At 41.7% G+C, this 23,276-nt stretch overlaps 1 non-coding gene across 1 annotated transcript; it reads left to right on the forward strand.

The window, feature by feature from the left end:
- Positions 1–13,836: 13,836 nt before the first annotated feature.
- Positions 13,837–13,999, forward strand: LOC142449386 (U1 spliceosomal RNA). Its single transcript, XR_012784577.1, has one exon. It is a non-coding gene; the product is annotated as a U1 spliceosomal RNA (small nuclear RNA).
- The last annotated feature ends 9,277 nt before the right edge of the window (positions 14,000–23,276 follow it).

Below are 23,276 nucleotides of genomic sequence, written 5' to 3' on the forward strand. Positions count from 1 at the left end.
ATGAAATGAGCAACAATGTCCCATTAAACCCTCCATACATATGGTTCTCTCCTGCCTCCTCCCACCCCAAACATCCTGCCTCCATCCTTCCTCAATATCCATCTCTCCCTCTCCCTGTTCCCTCCTCTCTCCCTGGCCTTCGCGTAGTCACCAAAGTCTCATCTTTTGGTGCATAAATCACATTTCTTTTTCTTTGTTTTTTCTTATAATAGTGTTGCTATTAAATATTTATATTTGTAAGATTGATTGAATTTGCTAAGAATAATGTTTTCTAGTTTTGGTCATGTCCTGTGGTGTTTAAGAGAGTTAATTGTTATTTATTTATTATCATTTAAAAAATCATTTTATTGGTGGCTTGTACAACCCTTATCGCAATCCATGCATCAGTTGTGTCAAGCATATTTGTGCATGTCTCCATCATTATTTTATAAACATTTATGTTCTATTTGAACCCTTGATATCAGCTCCTCTTCCTTCCTTCTTCCCCTTCCCTTCTTATGACCCTTGATAAATTATAAATTATTATTAATTTCATATCTTACACCAACTGCTGTCTCCCTTCCCCCACGGTTTCTGTTGTTTGTCCCCCTGCGAGTGTGGGGTAGGATGGTTATGCACCAGTCATTGCAATTTGTTCTCCCCTCCTCCCCCCACTTTCCTCTTACCCTCCTGGTACCACTACTCCCATTTCTGTCCCTGAGGGTTTATCTGACCTGGATTTTGTGTGTCAAGAGCTCTTATCTGAACTCATGTACACTCTCCGGTCTAGCCAGAACTGAAAGACAGGATTAGGGGTTCATGATGGTGGTGGATGAGGAAGCCTCAAAGAACCAAAGAAATGCTGTGTGTTTCATCGGTGCTATATTGCGCCCTGTTTGACTCATCCCTTCCTTGTGACCTTTCTGTGAGGGAATGTCCCAATGTCTACAGATTGGTTTTGGAGTCTCTGCTCTGACACAAATACCCTGTTTTTTATTGATGTACAATATTCCATTGTATGAAAGTACCAGAGTTTGTTTATCCACTCCACTATAATCAGGGTTTTGAGTTGTTTCCATATTTTTACTATTATGGAAATTGTTGCAATAAACATAAGTGTGCATATGTATGTTCATCTATGGACAAAATAGTGAATGATTCAGAAAGCATCAAAAGAACATGGGAAGAATACACCATCACTGTATATTTCAGGAGATAGCATGTAACAAGAACCGATAGTACTAAAAGACGTAGTTTAAGTGCACTGAAAGTTTTAGCGAAAGACAAGGCTCCAAGAATTGATGGAATACCAAGTACAATGTTTCAACAAGCTGATGAAACGCTGGAAGCACTTACTTGTCTATTGCAGGAAATTTAGAAGACAGTTACTTGACCAACTGACTGTATTTGTAGTCATTTCAAAGAAGAGACAACAGAATGCACAAATTATAGAATAGTGTCATTGATATCGCACACAAGTAAAATTTTGCTGAAGGTCATCCAATAAAGATTTTAGCAGTATATTGACAGGAACCCTCCAAAAGTTCAAGCAGGATTCAGAAGAGGATGTGGCACAAAGGATATCGTTGCTGATGTCAGATGGACCTTGTATCAAAGCAGAGAATACCAAACAGATGTTTATTTGTGTTTTATTGACTATGCTAAGGCATTCGGCTGTGCGAACCATAAAAAACTATGGTTAGTCTTGAGAAGAATGGAAATCGCAGACCACTTCCTTGTGCGCATTCAGAACTTGTACCTCCATCAAGAGGCAGCTGTGCAAACAGAACAAGAAAAGGGTGCATGGCTTGAAATCAGGAAAGGTGTGAGTCAGAGTTGTATCCTCTCATCATTCTCGTTCAATCTGTATGCTCATCAAATTATCAAAGAAGCTGGATTATATAAACAAGAATGTCATCAGAACTGGAGGAAGGCTTATTAATAGCCTGTACTTTGCAGATGACAACCTTGCCTGCTGAAAGTGAGGGAGACTTGAAGCATTTGCTGATGAAGAGCAAGGATTGTAGGACGGATAACAACTCAATGTAAAGAATACAAAAAATCCCCACAATTGGACCAATAGGTAACATCGTGATAAAGGGAGAAAATATTGAACTTGTCAAGGATCTTGTCTAATGTGGATCTGCAATCAATGCTCATGGAAGCGACAGTCAAGAGATCAAACGACACATTGCATTGGGTAAATCTGCTTCACACGATCTCTTTAAAGGGTCAAGAAGCAAGGATGCTACTTTGATTTTTAAATTGCCTCTAACCTAATCCCTGGCATTTTCAATCACCGTATCTGCATGTGAAAGTTTGGAGTTGAATACGGAAGACCAAAGAAGAATCGATGCATTCGCATTATGGTGCTGGTAAAGAATATTGAAAGTATCATGGACTGCCACCTGCAGGAACAAATCTACTTGGAAGAAGTACGGCCAGAGTGCTCTTTAGAAGCAAGGGTGATGAGACTTTGTCCTGACATGTTGTCAGGAGAGACTAGTCTCTGGAGAAAGACATCATGCTGGTGCAGTGGAGGTGCAGGGGAAGAAGTCCCTCAAGGAGATGGATTGACACAGGGGCTGCAACAATGGGCTTGGGCACAGGAACAAGGGTGAGGATGGCGCAGGACCTGGTAATGTTTTGTTCTGTGGTGCACGGGGTCACTATGGGTCAGAACAGACTTGGTGGCACTTCAGAACACCAATCCATGCATTTCATGGGAGGTACAAAGACTCGGGAAGAGAAGAGTCTTACTAAGTAATTTCACTTCACCACACAAACACACAAAAGTACACAACCCCTAACTATTTGCTGCAACTGTGAAGATGCATTAGTTGGATAATGTTAACATTTTATCAGTCGCAATAATAACTCCACTTGTGGAAGGTTCAGGATCATCTGGATCATCCCTGGAAATGGGCATGCCAGCTCTAGGGAGGAACTGAGTGCATGTTGTCTGTCGGGTCCTTTTCTTTTCCTTACATATTTTGTTGCAACACCTCACTGCTTCCCGAGTCTGCCTATTAACTATATTAAAGCTATCAACTCTGGAGTCTGTGGTCTCAAACGACTGAAGCTCCTGATTTAGTTTTAAAAACTGAGCTTACATGGAAGTGTTTTGAACAGTAAATCATGAAATTGAACATCTGTGAGAATAACATCAGCATATTACATGCAGTAAAATTGTGTGTAATGTCATATCTTACACAAATACACATGCATTATCATTTTCTCAAGCTCCACAGCCCTCCATGTGTTGTTTCCTATGTGTACTCTGCAGATTATTTGCACAGGTGTGTCATTTATGTGTGCACATTGTGTGTAAAAATATGGCACATATTAATAACAGAAACAGGAAAACACTGCACTCATTGCCATCTAGTCAATTCTGACTCAGAGTGACCCGACAAGACAGGATCAAACTCCCTTGGCAAGTTTCCAAGAGTGTAAATCACTACAGGAGTAGAAAGACTCATCTTTCTCCTGTGAGGTGGCTGCTGTTTTTGAACTACTGACCTTGAGGTTTGGAGGCCAACCCATAACCCACTATGGCACCGGGACTTTCAACATAAAGAAAACAAAAATTCTCACAGCTAAACCAATAGACAGCATCATGCTAAATGGAGAAAAGGTTGAAGCTGTCAAGGGCTTCGTTTTGCTTGTCCCAGTCCATGTTCCTGGATGCGGCAGTTGAGAGCAAATAACAAATTGCATTAGGCAATCTGCTGCAGATAACATTTTGAAGGTGTTGAAGAGTGATGATGTCACCTTGAGGATTAACGTGCACCTGACCCAGCCTAACACACTAAGCATGATGTCTTTTCCTGGGACTGGTCTCTCCTGGGAACATATTCAAAGTACATGAGACCAAAGTCTCGCCATCCTTGATTCTCAGGAGCATTCTGACTGTGCTTCTTTCTTCTGGCAATCTAGCTGCTTTCAATATTCTTCAGCAACACTATAATCCAAATGCCTCTCTTCTTATTTGGGCTTTACTTGTTCATTGCCCAACTTTCACATATACGTAAGGTGAGTGAAGATACCGCGGCTTGGGTCAGGTGTGCCTTAGTCCTCAAAGTAACATCCAACGTTCTTCAGCACTTTCAAGATACCTTGTGCAAGTGATTTGCCCAGTGCAATACGCTGTTTTATTTCTTGGCTGCTAATTCCCTGAACATTGTTTGTGGATGCAAAGGTGAAATCCTTGACGACTTCAATCTTTCCATTTGTCAGGTGTGAAGATATTTGTCCAGTTGTGAGGATACTGATTTTCTGTACATGGTGTTGCAATCCATACTGAAGGATGAAGTTCTTGATCTTCATCAGCAAGGACCTCAGCCCTCCTCACTTTCAACAAGAAAGGGTTTATCATCTATACATTGAAGACTATTAATAAGCCTTCCTCCAAACCTGATGCTGTGTTCTCCTTCATACAGCCAGCTTCTTAGATGATTTGTTCAGCATAGAGTGTGAATCATTGTGGGGAAAGAATACAGCCCTGATGCACACCTTTCCTGATCTTAAACTTTCAGCATTGCCTTTTTCTCATTAAACAACTGTCGCCTGATACACGAATAGGCTCAGCATGAGCTCAATGACGTGTTCTGGAATTCCCATTCTTCCCAAGGCTCTCCATAGTTTGTTATGGTTCACACAGTCGAATACTTTGCTTAGTGAATAAAGCACAAGCAAGCATCTTTCTGGTATTCACTGCTTTCAGACAAGATCGACCTGACATCAATAATGATATTCCTCATGCAGTCCTCTTCTGAATCTGCTTGAATATCTAGGAGCTCCCTATCAAGGTATTGCTGCAACAGTTATTGAATGATCATCAGTAAAATTTTATTTGCATATGATATTAATGATATTGTTTGATAAGTTAAACATTCTCTTGAGTCACCTTTCTTTGGAAGGAGTAAAAATATGGATCTCTTTAGGTCAGTTGCCCAGGTAGGTGTCTTTCTAATTTTGGGGGCATAGGTGAGTACTGCTTCCAGCACTTCATCAATTTGTTAAAACAGTACAATGGATATCCTGTCAATTCATGGATTATTTTCTTTTCTGATTAATAACTTCAGTGAATAAGTTAATAACTTATTCTTTCAGTACTATCCGCTCTTGATCATATGCTACCTCTTGAAATGGTTGAATGTTGACAAGTACTTTTTGGTACAGTCACTCTGTATTCCTTTTTTTGTTTGTTTGTTTCCTGCATGGTTCAATGTTGTGCCCATAGTTCAATAGTTCAACTCAAGGTTTGAACTTTCCCTTCAGTCCTTTCAGCTTGAGGTATAATGATTTGTGTCTTTCCTTTGTGGTGTTCTAACTCCTGATCTTACCACTTAGTTGGTAAGTGCCTGAGTTTTTGTTGGGTGAATTCCCCACCCTCTAGTATGCAGATGCTTTACCAATAAGTCTAGAGTCTTTGAGACTTCTTCCTTACTAGGTGCAATCAGTATAGAGTCATCAATGTAATGGACCAGTGTGACATGTGGAAGAAGGTAATGGTGATCAAGGTCCTTGCAAACTAAATTAGCACATAATGCTGGAGAGTTGATATAACCTTGAAGGAGGGTTGTGGAATCCTAAAAGAGGGCTGTGAAAATGGTTTTTGCTGGTCCTTAAAAACAGGAAAGGTGAAAAAGGCATTTTCCAGATCAATAGTTGCATACCAGGCACCAGGAGAAGCATTAATTTGCTCAAACAATGACAACCACATCTGGAACAGCGACTGAAATTGGAGTCACCACCTGGTCATTCTCTAAGAGTCATACTTTTTTTCCTTTGTACAAGCCAAATAGGTGAGTTAAGTGGGATGTGGTGGAAATCACCAGCCCTGCATCTTTCAAGTCCTTAATGGTGGCTCTAATCTCTACAATCCTTCCAAGAATGTAATATAGCTTTGGGTCTACAATTTTCCAAAGAACAGGCAATTCTAATGACTTCTGTTTGGATTTTTCTACTAAAATAGTCCTTATTCCACATTTCAGGGATCCAATAAAGGGGTTATGCCATTTACTGAATAGGTCTATTCTAATTATAGATTCTGGAACTGGGTTTAGGGACCTGCTAGATCTACTGTAACATAATAGGATAGGTTCAGGGACCCCCAGGACATACTATGAGACACACCTGAGCTAAGGGTCAATTAAAAACTTGACTTTCATATGTCCTTATTCTTTGAAGGTGGGACTTCAGAACTTTTTAAACCTCCTGAAATTATGTCATCAGAGCCAATGCCGAGTAATCCTTGAAAAGTCTGATTATTTCTTTTCTCCAGTGAACAATCACTTTTGTAAAAGATCACAGATCCTGTTTGAGGAGGCTGAGAGAAAGATTAACAATATAAACTTTTAGTAGAGGCCCTTCCTCTACTAAACTGTTTTTCTGATCTGGAGTTTTCCAATTGTACAGTTCAAGTAAATATTTAATAGGCTTCCCATTATTTAATTCTTAGGGACACCTTGTCTAAGTAGGCAATGCCCATAAATCCATACAAGCCAGGCTATTCTGATAATTGCTTTGATGTTGTTGCTCATTACAATAACCATGCCCATCATGTCTCTATGGATTAAGTTTTGCCACATGGCCTCTACCCCTATTAACCTCATTGTAGGCTGGTGTCAATTCCATTCTGTCAGTTTCCAAGCCTGACTGACATAAAATAGCAATCACAGTTCAAAGGTACCAACTTCTCCATGTGACAAAGGTGAGACACTTTGTTCCCATTGAGATTGGGAACCCACAGACAGTCTTGGGAATCCATAGACAATCCTATTTCCTTGGGAACCCACAGATAGTCCTATTTCCTTGTAGGATCGCTATGGGTTGGAATCAACTCTAAGCAGTGAGATTTATTATTAACTAAATTCTATATTGATTCATATTTCATTATTTTTATATGATATCTTTTTTTTCTGTCCCATTATCCCTTCAGGGAGGAGCCCTGGTGATGTAATGGCTAAACATTTGACTGTTAATTGAAAGAATCTTTGCCGGTTCAAACTTACCTCTGTTCCATTGGAGAAATATCTGACAATCTTCTCCTATAAAGATTACAACCTAGAAAACCACATGAGATAATTCTACTCTGTCACATGGAATCACTAGGCATTGGGATGAACTTGATAATATCAAAAGAACAAAAACCCCCATCCAGATACCATGCACACTTAGTCATTCATGTTTCCTGGACTCCTCTGGGCTATGATGGTTTTTCTGGCTTCCTTTGTTTTTAGTGTTCCTGGCAGTTTTGAGGAGAGACTATTCTCTGGAGGACAGAATGTTTGGTAAAATGGAAGGGCTGAAGAAAAGAGGAAGTCTGTCATAAGATGGACTTGGCAGAGTGGCTCCAACAATGAGTTCAAACATAAGAACAAGTGTGACAATGGCCGAGGGCCAGCAGTGGTTCATTCTGTCGTACATGCCATCAATACGAGTTGGAAGCAACTCGATGACCCTTGACAGCAGCAATAATCAGGTATTTGCTAGGATATGCCCCATTGTGGTTTGCTTGGTGAATTTCTCTTAATTGGAATGGAGTCATGGGATATTGGGAGGAAAGCAAGAGGTAAAGTGTTATTCTCATTACATCACATCAAGAGTATTTACTGTCAACATGGCATATCATTGATGTTGACTTGAATCACCTTGTAAGGTAGTGTTTCTCAGCTTTCTCCACTGTACACTTAAGGCCTCCCCTTCTTTCAGTACTGCTTAGTCACATGGTACTGATGGTACAGAGTGCCATCTCCTTGGAGAGAATTATCTACCTAAATTATTTAAAATCCCACTGCATAGATTTATCTATTATTTTCCTTTAGTTATTTGTTCATTTATTTATACCATTATGAACTCATGAATATTTATTTTACACTTTAGGTGGTAGTGTAATACTACAGTAATTTAATTAAGGAGCCTTGGTAGTTGAGTGAATTACACATTGGGCTGTTGACCACAAGGTCAGCAGTTTGAAACCACCAGACCCTCCACGGGAGAAAGACGAGGCATCCTACTCCCCTGAAGATTTACAGTCTCAGAAACCCACAGGGAAGTTCTACTCTGTTTTATGGAGTTGCTGTGAGTCAGACTTAACTCAGTGGCAGTGAGTTATTTAGCTGCCCAGATGGTCCAGTTGGGGCCAATGGGATCTCTTTCAAATAGACCTTGCATTCTTTCAACATACTCTGATCATTGTGGTTTAACTTGGGTTTTGAGCAGTTTCTTACTTTCTTTAAACACAAGATGCTCCATACTCAACTTGTGTATTCCCTTTCCTTTTCCAATTATCACAAGCTTCTTGACCATTCATGTCTATCATTTTGGGGAGCATTTGTTCAAAGCTTTTAACATTTCATGACTAGGTCAACTTCTTATTATTGAGCTGTAAGAGTTCTCTATATTCTCAGGATATCCTTTGACAGGTAGATGTATTGTGAATATTTGGTCTTAGTCTTTAGCTTGCCTTTTCATATACTTAACAGTGCCTTTCAAAGAGAAAACTATTCCAATTCAGTGTAACCTAACATAGATGGAGTCTTTCAAGACCCCAACTGAGATGGACTCATGTGCGCAGGAGGTGAATGGGTGATGGTTTTTAGACAAAGGAAGCAGAACTGGACAGTCTCGATGTTATGTCACAATTGAACCTACAGAGGGCTCCTAAGATAAGATGACCCCCACCCCGAGTTGCCCCAAACTGAGGCAGCAGGTACAGGTCTAGGTATTGATGTTCCTTCATTGAACAATAAACCTGCTGAAGGTTGCCCTGGAGACCCACAGCTGATGGTGAAATTTGAGGGCTGTCTGCTGGTGACAGTTCAAATAGTTGAAGTCATAAATCCCTTTCTTCAAAAGCAGGATCTGGGTGGCATATACAAATGTCCACAGTAAAGATCATGGTGCATGGGAGCAGGGTGCCTGTATAGTAGCATGGAGCTATGTGGTCAGAATCGACCATGGAAGACCTTAAAACAGAGGTTCTTAATCTGTAGGTTGTGACCCCTTTGGAGGTCGAATGACCTTTTCACAGGGGTCACCTATGATCATCAGAAAACACACATTTCTGATGATCTTAGGAACTGAGACATCACTCCTCTATCTGTCTCCAGGCGGGTCCACTCACATACAGATATGTCCATATACGAGTACCTGACATGAAGACTGATACCCATGCTACACCATGCTTCAAGACAAAATTTCATTTGTTTGTCATTAGAAATAAATAGTTCACATAGGTCTAATGTGCATATATTTATAGGTTCAGTAGTAGGGTAACAGGTGGACATTGAGCCTCCTCGCACACACTCCCTCAATACAATAGCACCTTGCTCAGCTAAAATGGTCATTCCATGATACCCACCTTTCTGACATGATTGCTGAAGACAAACGTGTGCATAAGCAAATGTGGTGAAGAAAGCTGATGGTGCCCGGCTATCAAAAATATAGTGTCTGGGGTCTTAAAGGCTTGAAGGCAAACAAGCAGCCATCTAGCTCAGAAGCAACAGAGAAGAAGTACACAAGCCTAAGTGAACACAAGGTGTTGAAGGGATCAGGTAGCAGACACCAAAGAACAAAAACCATCATTGTGTGATCATCTTCCCCACATAAATGCTGAAGATGAATGTGTGCATAAGTAAGTGTGGTGAAGAAGGCTGATGGTGCCCGGCTATTGAGAGATATAGCATCTGGGGACTTAAAGGCTTGAAAGTAAACAAATGGCCATCTAGCCCAGAAGCAACAAAGCCCACATGGAAGCAGCACACCAACATGTGTGATAATGAAGGGCGAGGGGACCAGGTTTCAAACAACAAAGGCGGAGGAAAAAAAATCATATCACTGTGAATGAGGGGAGTGCGTGATGGTGACCCAATGCCCTTCTGTAGACACCTGGACGTCCCTTCCTGTGGGGTAGTGGGGAGGAGATGAGTCACTCAGGGTTCAGTGTAGCAACAATGAAACTCAAAACCTTCCTCTAGCTTTTGAACGCTTCCTCCCCCCACAATTATCATGATCCAAATTCTACCTTGCAGACCTGGTTAGACCAGAGGATTCACAGTGGTGCAGTAGGGATCTGGAATCACAGGGAATCCAGGACAGATGAACCCCTCAGGACCAGTGATGAGAGTAGCAACACCGGGAGAGAAGGGGTATAGAAAGGGGGAACCGATCTCAGGGATCTACATGTAACCCCCTCTCTGGGGGATGGGCAACAGGAAAGTGGGTGAAGGGAGACGCTGGGCATTGTAAGATAGGATAGAGTAATAATTTATAAGTTATTAAGGTTCATGAGGGAGGGGCGTGAGGAGGGAGGGGGAGGGAAAAAAGGAAAATGAGCTGATCCCAGGAACCCAAGTGGAAGGTGAATTCTGAGAATGATGAGGGCAACGAATGTATAAGGGTGCTTTACTCAATTGATATATGTATGGATTGTGATAAGAGTTGTATGAGCCCCAATAAAATTATTTATAAAAAAGTTCACAACATATAATTACACATTGTTTTGTGATTAATCATGATGCTTTAATTATGTTCAACTTGTAACAATGAAAATATATCCTGCATATCAAATATTTACATTATGATTCAAAACAGTAGCAAAATTACAGTTATAAAGTAGCAACGAAAATAACTATATGGATGTACGTGACACAATGGATGGATGGATGGATGGATAGATGGATGGATTGTGCTAAGAGTTGTACAAGCCCCCAATAAAATGATTTTTAAAAGAAAATAATAATAATAATTTTATGGTTGGGGGTCACCACACATGAGGAATGCTATTCAAGGGTCGTGGTATTAGGAAGATGGAGAACTACCGCGTTCAAAGGTAACTCCCACATGACGTGGCTCTTGGGTGGTAAGGGGGGAAGAGATGAGTCATTTCTAGGAGTCTCCTGAGACCCCCTTCCCAGTGAACCAGACCCCTGGCTGCATGCTGACTTCCATGGTCGTGATCGTCCTAGGTCCGTCCCTGGGACACAGGTCCATCCCTGGGATCCCTCCCTAAGATTAGGTCCCATTTAGCATCTGTTTTGTTCTGTCTAGTGGGCTCAGAGTGGCTGCTGACAAAAAACGAGGGGAGAAAGGTGCAAGGTTGGGAGCTGAAGGCCCCAGAGGATGCCAATCCCGTGGGAGAGCCAGGTTGATTGGCCCATGAACAGGAGCTGAATTGTCATCAAATCAGCCGAAGTCTGGGACTCTCGTTTTTTGGGTGGCTTTTTGTTGTTGTTCTTTGGCTGATAAATCAGATCCTGATTGGGTTTAAGTATTTACTGTCTACATTCATTCCCTTTCTTGGGATTTTAGAGGCTGCTTTTCAAGGGCCTGGGTTCTATGTTGATTTGGTTTATGAAGGTTTTCCTTTTCTCAGATGGGCACCTGGCTGTATCTCCCAGTGTCTCGCTTTCTTTATGTGTGAAATAAAGACCTGCTTCTTGGGGTCTTGGGGGGTTTGGATGTGTTCATGTGTAGAGTGGACTTACTACAACACCTGGCATACACAGGGCAAGGGCTCAGGGAGATGAAGAACCACGTGGAGGAGGAGGCCCTTGTCCAGACAAGGAGGTGGAGGGAAAAGATAGAAGGAAGAAGCTGCAGACCACTGTGAGCACTCCAGGTACTGAGCAAGGACATCTCAACCCTCAGCGGTTCTCAACTTTCCTCATGCCACGACCCTTTCATACAGTTCCTCATGTTGTGGTGCACCCCCCAACCATAAGCTTATATTGATTGCTACTTCATAACTGCAATTTTGCCACTGTTATGAATCCAGGACCCCTGTGAAAGGGTCGTTCGACCCCCAAAGGGGTCATGACCCACAGATTGAGAAGCGCTGCATGGGGTCAAACCTAGCAACAACTGTGAGACTGGTCCAGGCTGACTGACGCAGGAGACTGACCCAGGCTGACTGATGCAGGGGACTGGGTGGCACTTTCTTTTGTCCCATATACGTGGCACTTTCTTTTGTCCCATATACGGTGACTCTTCATCAAGGTCACTGACTCCACGGGGCCTATCGACAACAACAAAGACGTGAACTGGAGTCCCTGCCTGGCTGCAAGCCCCAAAGTTGGTCGTTTTGAGTCCCTCTCAGTGGTGATTACCTGGGGGGGGGGAACAGGGGGTGTCACTGGTGAAAATAGACATTGAACATTGAAGGTATATGTTTTCCATGGATTACAATAAACTTATTTTCTTTTTCCACTCCTGTAAAATGATTCCACAAAAATGCAGCCTAGCATTTATTAATTTTGCATACCACCTTAAAGGAAAATTATGTGTTACAAAAAATTTTAACCGCAGAAACAGAGCTAGCAGTGTGTAGGGAAGTTCCCTGTGTGCCTGTCACCAGCTTTACTGGTTATCAATGGGTGGCCATTTTTACTTTACCCAGTCCCCATCCACTTCCTCAACACTGGAGTATTTTTAATCAAATCTCAGGCACAATGCCATTTAAGCATAAATATTTCAGTATGTATCTCTAAAAGATATGTCTTTACAAAGTAGCAGGTAAAGGCTTTGCTGAGGGAAGTGGTGAGAGAGAAGTGTTTTAGCCTAGGTAACTCACATAATCTGCTCCAGCAGAAGCACATGCCATCCCTAGACATCACACACACACACACACACACACACACACACACACACACATCTCAGTGTCTTCATTCAGTCAAGAATTACTTTTCACTCATGTAAAGATCTATGTGAATTGGGCAGGCTTTGCTATCTGAACCGTTTGGTCTCCATTTCATTTTCATTGGCCAGCTCTAGTCCCCTGGCCTCAGTCTGAGCAGAGATGAGGCTGAAGATGTATCAGAAAAGATTATCTGAATCCAGGGGTGGGCCAGTTGTCTAAGCCATAAGAGATTTGTACTAGCTGGTTATTCTGGACTTTTTAGCCACTTCAGAAAGACAAGGTGGGGCAAGGTCTTTTAAAGCAAATTTTTATACCATTATCATTTAAGAAGATACGACGTGGCGAGATTTAACTGTGTAGACTAGAGTGGTTGTTTCTGGGTGGTGACTCCAACTCTATTACTCACTACACGTGATCTTGGACAAGGCAGCTAACTACTCTCTAAACCTTAATTTATCCATCTACAAATAGAGATTAATATTGACAACTGCATGACAGAGGCCTTGTAAAGATGAATTGAAAAGGACTGTATACACTGTACTGTAGAACATGTGCTACATAGATTAAGCCATTCATAAATATGAACTACTATTATTATAAGCATATATGAGTGATATTGGTAGCTATGGGATAAAACAAAGAATAAGAATATGAAAAAGTTTCTTAGACACAAATCTAAACATACACACACAAAAATCACTTCCTATATAATCAAGAATATGACAGCATGAGTTAATGTGGACATGCAAGCACACACACAGAGGAAAAAAATATGTTGGGAAATACTTTTAAAAAGGGGTCTGGAAATCCCTGTGTGGCATTCATAAAATAATTGATTTCATGACAGTCTCATAAATACTTGCTCAGAAATGAGCCTTAGAGGATTGAGGTAGGGGTTTTAATATTCTCCCTGGAATAGAGACTTGACCTTACACCTCCACTTTCGGGGACCCCACAGAACCCCCCCTTGTGAAAATGGAACTGAAACAGTTTTGCTCAGCAACCCAGAGAAGCAACAAAGAAGTTTTGGGTTGGGTTTTTAAAAAGAAAAGAATTGTAGGCCCCTAAGAATAGGAGTCTCAATAAATAATAACCACAATTGCCAGAAACGTGAAAGCCAGAGTGTTGAATTTTTCAGAGTGGATCCAATAGCTGTACAACTGAGAAGGCGAAGTGGCATAACACAAGAGAACACATGACTTCCCAAAGGAATACTGACCTGGAAGGGGACATACAATGATCACAAACGTGGTATTCTCAGGGCGACATTCATCCATTGCACTGGGATATACTGACCTGTGCAATTTACCCAAATGTGGGGAACCCAATTTCATAGTATGTGGTACTGGGGGGCTGCATTTGTGTTCTCTCCTTTAAAAAAAGAAAGGAATCCTAAAGGAAAAACTTATTTGGTGAAGATGCGCTCATATCTGAAAACTAAAAAACATAAGCCAATCTTGGGTCTTCTGTAACTCTGGTTATTCCGTCAACACTGGATACTTTTGAAGTAAACTTTACGCATGATGCCATTTCAATCATAAATATTTCAATATATATCATGTCGTTGTGAATGAGGGGGGCAGTGCAGAGTGGAGACCCAAAGTCCATTTGTAGGCAACTGGACATCCCTTACAGAAGGAGGAGGAGACAAGCCAGTCAGCGTGCAGCACCGCTGAAACATACAACTTTCCTCTAGTTCTTTAATGCTTGCCCCCTCACCCCACTCTCATGATCCCAATTCTACCTTACAAATCCAGTTAGACCAGAGGATGTACACTTGTACATAGACCTCTTTCTTATATACATATGAGTGAGTCTATGAATTGCACTGCAATGACTTGCTACCTGCAAGGTCAGCAGTTTAAAGCCACCAGTGGAAGATGGGGCTTTCTAATCTCATAAAGAATTATAGTCTCAGAAACTCACAGGGGCAATTCTGCTCTGTCCTATAGGGCTGCCATGAATGAACATCATCTTGATGGCAGTTAATTTGGAGGGTTTTTTTATGAATAAGTTGGAATTCCCCTAATGAACACAATGATGTCAAAGAATGAAGGGTGATGAGATGAAGCACTTCAAGTCATGTTCCTTAAACTCCCCTGAACATTTGCGTCACTTGAAGAGCACTTTAAAGTTCCACTGCCAAGACCATATTCTAAACCAATTAAATCAGAACTTCTGGGAGTGGGGCCCAGGAACTGGTATTTTTAATATTTTTTCAAGTGATGATAATATGCTGACAGTTCTCTAAGTCAACAGATCTCAACCTTGACTGCCCTTGGAATCACCCAAGAAGTTTGAAAAGGCATGAAGAATCTAATGGAGTATGGTGTGGTAGTTCCAGAATCTGGTGTCAATTTGAAAGGATGAAGAGTGAAGGGGTGGAATCTAGTCTGTCAATCGGATCATAGCCAATGAGGCCTCTGTGTGGGCAAGACCTTCTCCTGAGACTTCTGGGAACGCCTGTAATTTCCTCTTTGGAGGTGGGTGATAGACTCTCTCTCTCTCTCTTGGCTCACTCCCTTGGAGTGAGACACATGGCATTATGCTGATAGACCCATGCCCTGGGAACTGGAGAAGCCACATGGAGCCCCCTGCCAGTGCTGAGATGCTTACAATGCCACTGGACCCAAAGACTTTCCACTCACTGACCTGTGATCATACTGCATTCAGTATCATTGAATGTGTTTCATGAGTCTGAAGAGGAATTTATAGACTGGTATTGGACATATGGGCTGATATAGAACTTATGGACTTGATCTGGACTGGGCTGGGGTGTTTTCTCAATATTCAATTGCTCTTGTATATAAACCTCTTTCTTACATATGTATGAGTGTGTCTATGAATTTGTTTCTCTAGTCTTCCCAGACTAATACCTATGGCAATGGAAAAAAACCTCACAAGGGCACAAGCTACACTTATATTGGTGGGTTTCTTCACACAAAAATAATGAGTCACAAGGCATTCAAAAATGAGAGAGATGGTTTGGGTTATTCCACTAACCATTCAGATTTAAATCTATCACCCTCAGAGCTCATGGTGCAAAAGCAATCAAGTTGTTGCTGTGATATGGGCTCTGTTTAATGTTACAGACATCATGAAGGGCTGCCGAGTAGCAATTTGTTCTGCCACCAACCAAGAAAATGATAAGGACTTGTAGGAAATAAGAAGAGCAGCTTTCATTTGCTGGATGTGGCAAACACAATAATTATATGTTTTCCCTTAAGAAACACTTAAATATGCTTTCAATTCACATGTATGAAAAGTATTTAAATGTGTTTCCTCCCAAATGTTTTCCCTGTACAATTAGCATGTGGCACACTGTCTCTGGTTCTAGATAAGGTACTAATTTGGCTTGAAGCCCCTGCTTCCCAAGATAGGATTGGAGAAACCACTCAAGCCAGGGCAAGGTTGGCGGATTTGACATTGAAAAACTCTAAGGCAACCGACCTAGGTTGAAGCCCAGTGAATGGGTGGGGGACTGGGGGTGGCGGCAATCCGGAGTGAAAGAGGGCTCGCTCTTTGCATAAAGAGGCTAAGGAAGGGTACGTTGGGGGTAACTTAATTCTCCCCACATTGAAATACTGGCAAAGTGTTTTGTAGGCTGTTCCTCGGTTGTATAGGTTGCCCATCACTGCTGTAAAGGCAAAAAGATAGCAATCAGCCAAAGAACCTAATCAAGAATATTCACAAACTCTTGCAAATCAATGAGAGCAAGGAAGGAAATATTCTCTAATATGAGCAAAAGCTGTGAATTGGAAGGGGAAATGGAATAGCTAATAAAGAGGAAGCATTGTTCTATCTTTTTAGTTATTAAATTAAAACACAACATTAGTGGAATACAACCACACACATTGTAGGCAAAACTGAAATAGTTAGAAAATGAAGATTTTGAAGATGAGGTAGATAGTGAGAAGCTTCATTCACTACTGGCTGTGCTAGTGCAGTCATTCTGAACAGCTAACTGGTGGTGGTGGTGGTGGTGGAGGTGGCGGTGGTGGTGATGGCTGTGGTGGCAGTAGAGGTGGTGGAGGCGGTGGTGGTGGTGGTGGTGGCGGCGGTGGTGGCGGTGGAGATGGCGGTGGTGGTGGTGGAGGTGGTGGAGGCGGTGGTGGTGGCGGCGGTGGTGGCGGTAGGGACTCTCCAGCCAACTCTTTCTCACGGCAGCCTTGCAACAGAACAAAGCACTGTATGCTCCTGTGAAAATCCCAAAATTGTTGTATCTGAGTCCATTGTGGCAGCCACTGTGTTGCTCCATCTTGCTGTAGATCTTGCTCTTTGTTACTGACCTTCTACTTGACCAGGCAGGGTGTTTTTTTCTGGGGAGTGGTCTTCCACTAATATGTGCAAAGGCGTGAGCTGAAGTCTTGCCATCCTTGCTCCTGAGAAGCATTCTGACTGTACTTCTTTCAAAACAGGTTTGTTTTCCTTCCAACAGTTCCTGGTACTTTCAATACTCTTCACCACGTCATAATTCAGATGCCTCAATTTTTCTATGGTTTTCCTTATTCAACACGCAACTTCACATGCATATGAAGAGAATAACATGGCTCAGATTGGGTGTCATCATGGTAACATCCTTGCTCTTTGACATTTTAAAGAAGTCTTAGGCAGCAGATTCACCCAATGTAATGTGTCATTTGAGTTCTTGACTGTGGCTTCTAGGATCATTGATTGTGGATCCAAGAAAAAGGAAATCCTGACAACTTCAAACTTTTCTCCACTTATTGGTATAGTTAATAGATGAAAGTCTTGATGGTTTACCACAACCCATCAAGTCCTTGGTGTTTAATTGTCAATCCTGTTCTAGAGATCTTCTCTAAATTTAGGTGGGATATACAATAGGTCATATTTTGGCTCTTATGCACTTGTTTTAATTTCTTCAACTTCATCTTGAACTTACATGTGAGCAATTGATGGTCTGTTCCACAGTCAGTCCCTTGCCTCATTTTTGCTGCTAATATTGAGTTTCTCTATTGTCCTTTCCACAGATGTAATCAAATAGATTCTTTTGTATTGCATCTGAGGTGAGATCTATGCATACTGTTGCCATGTCTGCAGTTGGCAAAAGGTGCTTGCAATGAAAAAGCATTGGTCTTGCAAAATTCTATCATGTAATCTCCAGCTTTGTTTCTATCACCAAGGCCATTTATTTCAACTACTGTTCATTCCTCTTTGTTTCCAACTTTTGTTTTCCAATCATAAATAATTATAAATGCATCACGGCATGCTTTATCATTTTCAGACTGAAAAAGCTTGTAGAATTCCTTCAATTTCTTCATCACTAGCTTTAATAATTATATTAGCTTGTATTGCTCATAGGCATATAGATGTTATGTTATCACAGTCAGCATTGTATTTCAAGATCGATCTTGAAATATTCTTTTTGACAGTGAATGCAGTGGCATTCATCTTGAATTTGTCCTTCCTGGAGTACTAAACTATATGATTGTCTGTATTCATCAAGCACATTATTATTTATAGGACCAAGAAGGGTGCGGCACATCTATGTGCTCCCTACCTGGGGACTGGATAATAAATAGGGAACACGAGTACTATGGAAACTATAGAGCAGTTCAAAGCACTAAACTTAAAAGATGTTCAGCAATATTGACACATCTTAAAACCTAGATTGTTGTTTGAAAAGGGGAAAGCAATAACATTACACCTATTATGTATTACCATTTGTGTAAATTGAAAATACATACATCAAGCAACACTATCCATTTTCCAAAAAGACTTGCATTTATGACAACAGGAAGCAAAGACACTGGTGCTTGGGTGGATGATGAGAATGGCTATGCACCCAAGAAAGTGACAAACAATCTCTGCTCCTGAGGCCAGATTACAAAAAAGAAAATATATAAATGTGTGCATCCTGTACAATTATATGCTGGCTACATCCATAAATATGCTATTCGTTTACTTTCATAACATCATTGCTACTTTGTCATTATAATTTTATAGCTACTGACACACTGCGAAGGTACCAGTTTCCCTATTATTAGTATCTTATAGTCTTATGATATATTTCTTATAATTAATTAACCAATGTTGATATATTATTAGCTGAAGCCTATACTGTATTCAGAATTTCCTAGCAATAATATAACATCCCCTTTCTTTTCCAGAATCTTACCCAGGGTACCAACATACCCTTAGTTTTTGTTTCTACTTAGACTCCTCTTGGTTGTGACAATTTCTCAGACTAGCTTTGCTTTTAGGGACCTTGACAGTTTTAAGAAGTAACTGGTCAAGTATTTTGTAAGATGCCCCTCAATTGGGATTTATCTAATTTTTTCCCAGGAATAGACGGAGGTGATGTGTCTTGGGAAGGAAAACCACAGAGGTAAATATCACTCTCCTAACATATAGAATACATGCCATCAACATGACATAGCAATGGTAACTTTGAAAATCAGTGAGGTAGACTTTGGCGGGTTTCTCCTCCATGAAGTTACTTTTTTCTCCCCCTTTCATACTGTACTCTTTGGGAGGAAGAAAAAAAAAGTCTTTTCTAACCTATTTATTTTTTCAACCATTTACCTATCTATACCAGTATGGACTCCTAGATATTTTTGTACTTTGTATTATCGTCCAATGTTACAGTATCTGTTTTCTTCCTCAAATTTTCCAGACTCGGCCACTGGGAGATCTTTCAATTGGCTCCTAGTTTCTTCTGATCTACTTCCACCATAGTGGGGTGTCATTTCTGAAACACTCCCTTCTAGCTCTGTGAGATCATCCAGGCTCATCCTGTGTGCACACTGATCCAGTCCAAGAATCAGCCTTTTCTCCAAGGAGCCCTGGCTTCTTACATTACCACATGACTCATTCTGGTCTCCCCCTTTATTTCTGTCACTTGCCACTCAATCAGTGAGAAACATGCCTCTCACCATCCACCATTTATTTAAATATTTATTCAAGGATAGATAGATAGATAGATATCAGAATTATTATCCTATCCTCCCAGGGGAAACAAATTTATCAACTAAAGAGAAATACTTATGTTCACTTTGTTTTGTCTGTCCTGCTGCCATTCAGTCAATTCTGACTGACAGGGACCCTCGAGGACAAAGTAGAACTGCCTCTCTAGTTTCCTGAGACTAGGTGTTTCTGGGAGGAGAAAGGCTCATCTGTCTCCCAAGGAGCAGCTGCTGGGATGGCCAGTGCATAATCCCCTATGCCACCAGGGCCCTGCTTGGCCTTCAGTGTGACGGATTTCGTTCATTCTAAAATGATTTGGTTCAGTGTTTTTCCTTCTCCACCTCCCTCAGTGAAGTTATTTTACACATTTATAATACACTTCATATTCTTTTACCACCTTCTGTATTACATTCTGAGACCTCCTGGTCTCCTAAATTATTTTTTTAAACAACTGAATACATTGCAGTTCATTCTTTCCTCTGTATAGTTCTGTGAGTTTGGGTGAATGCATCGAGTCATGTATACATCACGACAGTCTCATTCAGGATCGTTTCAACTCTGAAAATTTCCTAGTGTTTCATGACTTTAACTGTCCCCCCAAATCCTTGGCCTTCACTGATTTTTACTTGTCTATAATTTTGCATTTTCAGAATATCTTATCATAGGAATCATAGAGTATTTAGTCTTTCGAGTCTGCCTTTAGGATTCCATCAGGTCTTTTTGTGTCTTGAAAGTTCATTTCTTTTTAATGTTGAATAGAATTTTATTGTATAGATTATCACAATTTGTTTATTACTTACCTATTGAGGTACAGCTGTATTGCCGTGATTTGGTGTGGTTATGGCTAAAGCTGCTATAAGCCTTGGTGTGCAAGTTTTTGTGAACATAAACTTTCACACCCTTCGGATAAATGTGCAGGGGTATGACTGCTAGATCATGCAGTGTCTTATCTAGTGCAGATGCAACAGATATCCCACTGGCTGTGAGGAAGAAAGAGACTCAAGTCCAAGTAGAATTGATAGAGGCTCACTTATTATGTCTTCATTAGAACCAAGACAAGACACGTACAAAGACTTATCATCTGTATAAAGGATACCATCAGCACGGGGCCTAATGGCATCCAAAAATTTACAGAAATTGGGGCACTTAAATAGGACATGGACTACAAGGGAGACTGTCACAAAATCATGAGTGGCAGAAGATCAACACACGGCAATTGTAGGTGGGACTACAGAAGCAGAAATGGGACCACGGCTGGGGTCATGAATGGAAATAAAAGCTGATGGAGTTGGTCCTGGTGTCCTGTCACCAAGGCAGTCAGGATATGATTCACGATTGTGCATATGGACCCCACTGTCCTAAATTCTATCAAGCACACGTCCAGAAAATCCCCATTCCTGATGGGCTAGGCTGCCTCTCCCTGGACTGGCTGGCTGGGTGGCAGTGGTCCACTTTCTTACGCACTCTGCCTGAGGACAAAGCTACTCACGCTGCTAGTAACTGGTCCGAAAGCGTTCAGTGGGGTTTGAATCTATGTGGAGACTCAAAATGGATTTAGGATTTCCACAAATGTAGTGCTCAGAAGTGAAGCTCTAATACACCACAGTGAACAGCGTTAACAAACAGGAATGTGCTCTCTGACCATTTAGGAGGCTCTGAGCTCAGACTGGGGACCAGCTAGCTCTAGGGAAAGGCTTTCTCTCTCTGATGGCTCTGGGGAAAGACCTGCTCTCCTTTCACCTTCTACGGGCTGGGTATTCCTAGAAGATCTCCAGGTGTATTGGTGCTGATATACCCCTGAGTCTAAGAAGTCCCAAAGGAACATTTCTTTCTTATTAGTATTGAGATTTCCCTCTCTCCTTGATTCTCCTTCCTGTTGTCTCTTGTAAGGAAAAAAGGTGATGCAGGTCCCACCCTGGAGAAATACCTTGGATGTCCCAAGGGGCGGTTGTATTCTTTACTACAGAATCGCTGCGATGGTTCCTTTTATGTCAACTTGATGCACCTGTGTAAAAGTATGGATGGAGTTCCACCTCTCAAATAGGAGAGCCTAGTGAAGCCGCCTTGTGGGTGTGACTTTTTATTAAGGTATGCTGTGAAGAACTCTCTCTCTCAATCTCTCTCTCTCTCTCTCTCTCTCTCTCTCTCTCCCTCCCTCCCTCCCTCTCTCCCTCTCTCCCTCCTTGCCCATGGCTGCAACCAGCTCTCCCAGGTCTCCCACCTTCTCTTTGCACAGTATGATTGTAATTACCCTTGCATGGTGAGAAGTTTACATTGCTACATTGCTTCCCTTGCTTGGTGGCATTGCTTTCACATTGGGCTTTGATGTGATAGGTCAAGAGTCAGTCAATACATGAGAGAAAAATAGGGTTTCTACTCCTGTAAAGAATTATAGCCTCTAGCTCAGAAGCAACAAAGCCCACATGGAAGAAGCACACCAGGCTATGTGATCATGAGGCATTGAAGGGATCAGGTATCAAGCATCAAAGAACAAAAAATCATTTCATTGAGAATGAGGGGCAATGAGGAGTGGGGACCCAAAGCGCATCTGTAGACAACTGGACATCCTCTTACAGAAGGGTCACGGGGAGGAGATGAGTCAGCCACGGTGCAGTATTAGCAATGATGAAAAATACAACCTTCCTCTAGTTCTTAAATGCTTCCTCCCCCTCTCCCACCCCTCCACTCTCATGATTCCAATTCTACCTTGCAAATTTGGCTAGACCAGAGGATGTACACTGGATACAGATAGTGAAGGGAGATATCGGACAGTGTAAGACATGAAAATAATAATAATTTATAAATTATTAAGGGTTCATGAGGGAGGAGGGAGCAGGGAGGGAGGGGAAAATGAGGAGCTGATACCAAGGGTTCAAATAAAAAGCAAATATTCTGAGAATGGTGATGGCAACAAATGGACAAATGTGCTTGACACAATGGGTGTATTATGGATTGTGATAAGAGTTGTATGAGCCCCCAATAAAATGATTTTAAAAGAAAGAAAGAATTATAGTCTCAGAATCCCACAGAGGCAGTTCTACCCTGTCCTATAGGGTCACTATGAGTTGGCATCAACTCGGTGGCAGTGAGTGAGTGAGTATTTGGCAGTGTGATTAAAGGCTGCTGCGTGTCTACTGGGTTAGTTCTCGAGAGGCAGCTCTGCTTTCATGCACTTCGCTTTGGAAGGCTATTCTTGGACTCCAAGCACCAGGCTATGGGGCAGCTCACGCCGCTCAACAGAAAGCCACGAACGGTCTTCTAGGCAAGAGATCCCGATGAGGTCCTAGCTGACAGCAAACGGGCCTTCCAGTGAGCCCGGTCGTCAAAGCTTCCTCCCAGCCTTCTAGTCTTCTCCACTGAGGGTTCATGCATTGCAGAGGTGGAAGCACCCTGCCCATCTGACCTTTTCAGAACTGATGATCCTCAGGATATGTGATTATTCTAAAATAGCTGCCGCCTGACCCAGTGTTGCCACTAAATTGAAAACAATTGCTTGTGCAGCAATTATCGCTGGCACTGATTTCGAGCAGATAAGTGACGTGAGCTGCCTTGGCATTTAAGTGATTCTCTGGTTGAGAATCGGGGCAAGGATAGAAGCAAGGAGACCCACTACAAGGCCACTGTTCGGTCAAGGGGAGAGATGATGGTGTCTGGGACGATGGTGGGGGACAAGCTGATGATGACAAGAGGGTGGCTGTCAGATACGCTCGGAGGTGACGAGATG

This window comes from Tenrec ecaudatus, chromosome 5 (assembly GCF_050624435.1).
Source record: "Tenrec ecaudatus isolate mTenEca1 chromosome 5, mTenEca1.hap1, whole genome shotgun sequence".
In the NCBI taxonomy this organism is placed as follows: Eukaryota; Metazoa; Chordata; class Mammalia; order Afrosoricida; family Tenrecidae; genus Tenrec; species Tenrec ecaudatus.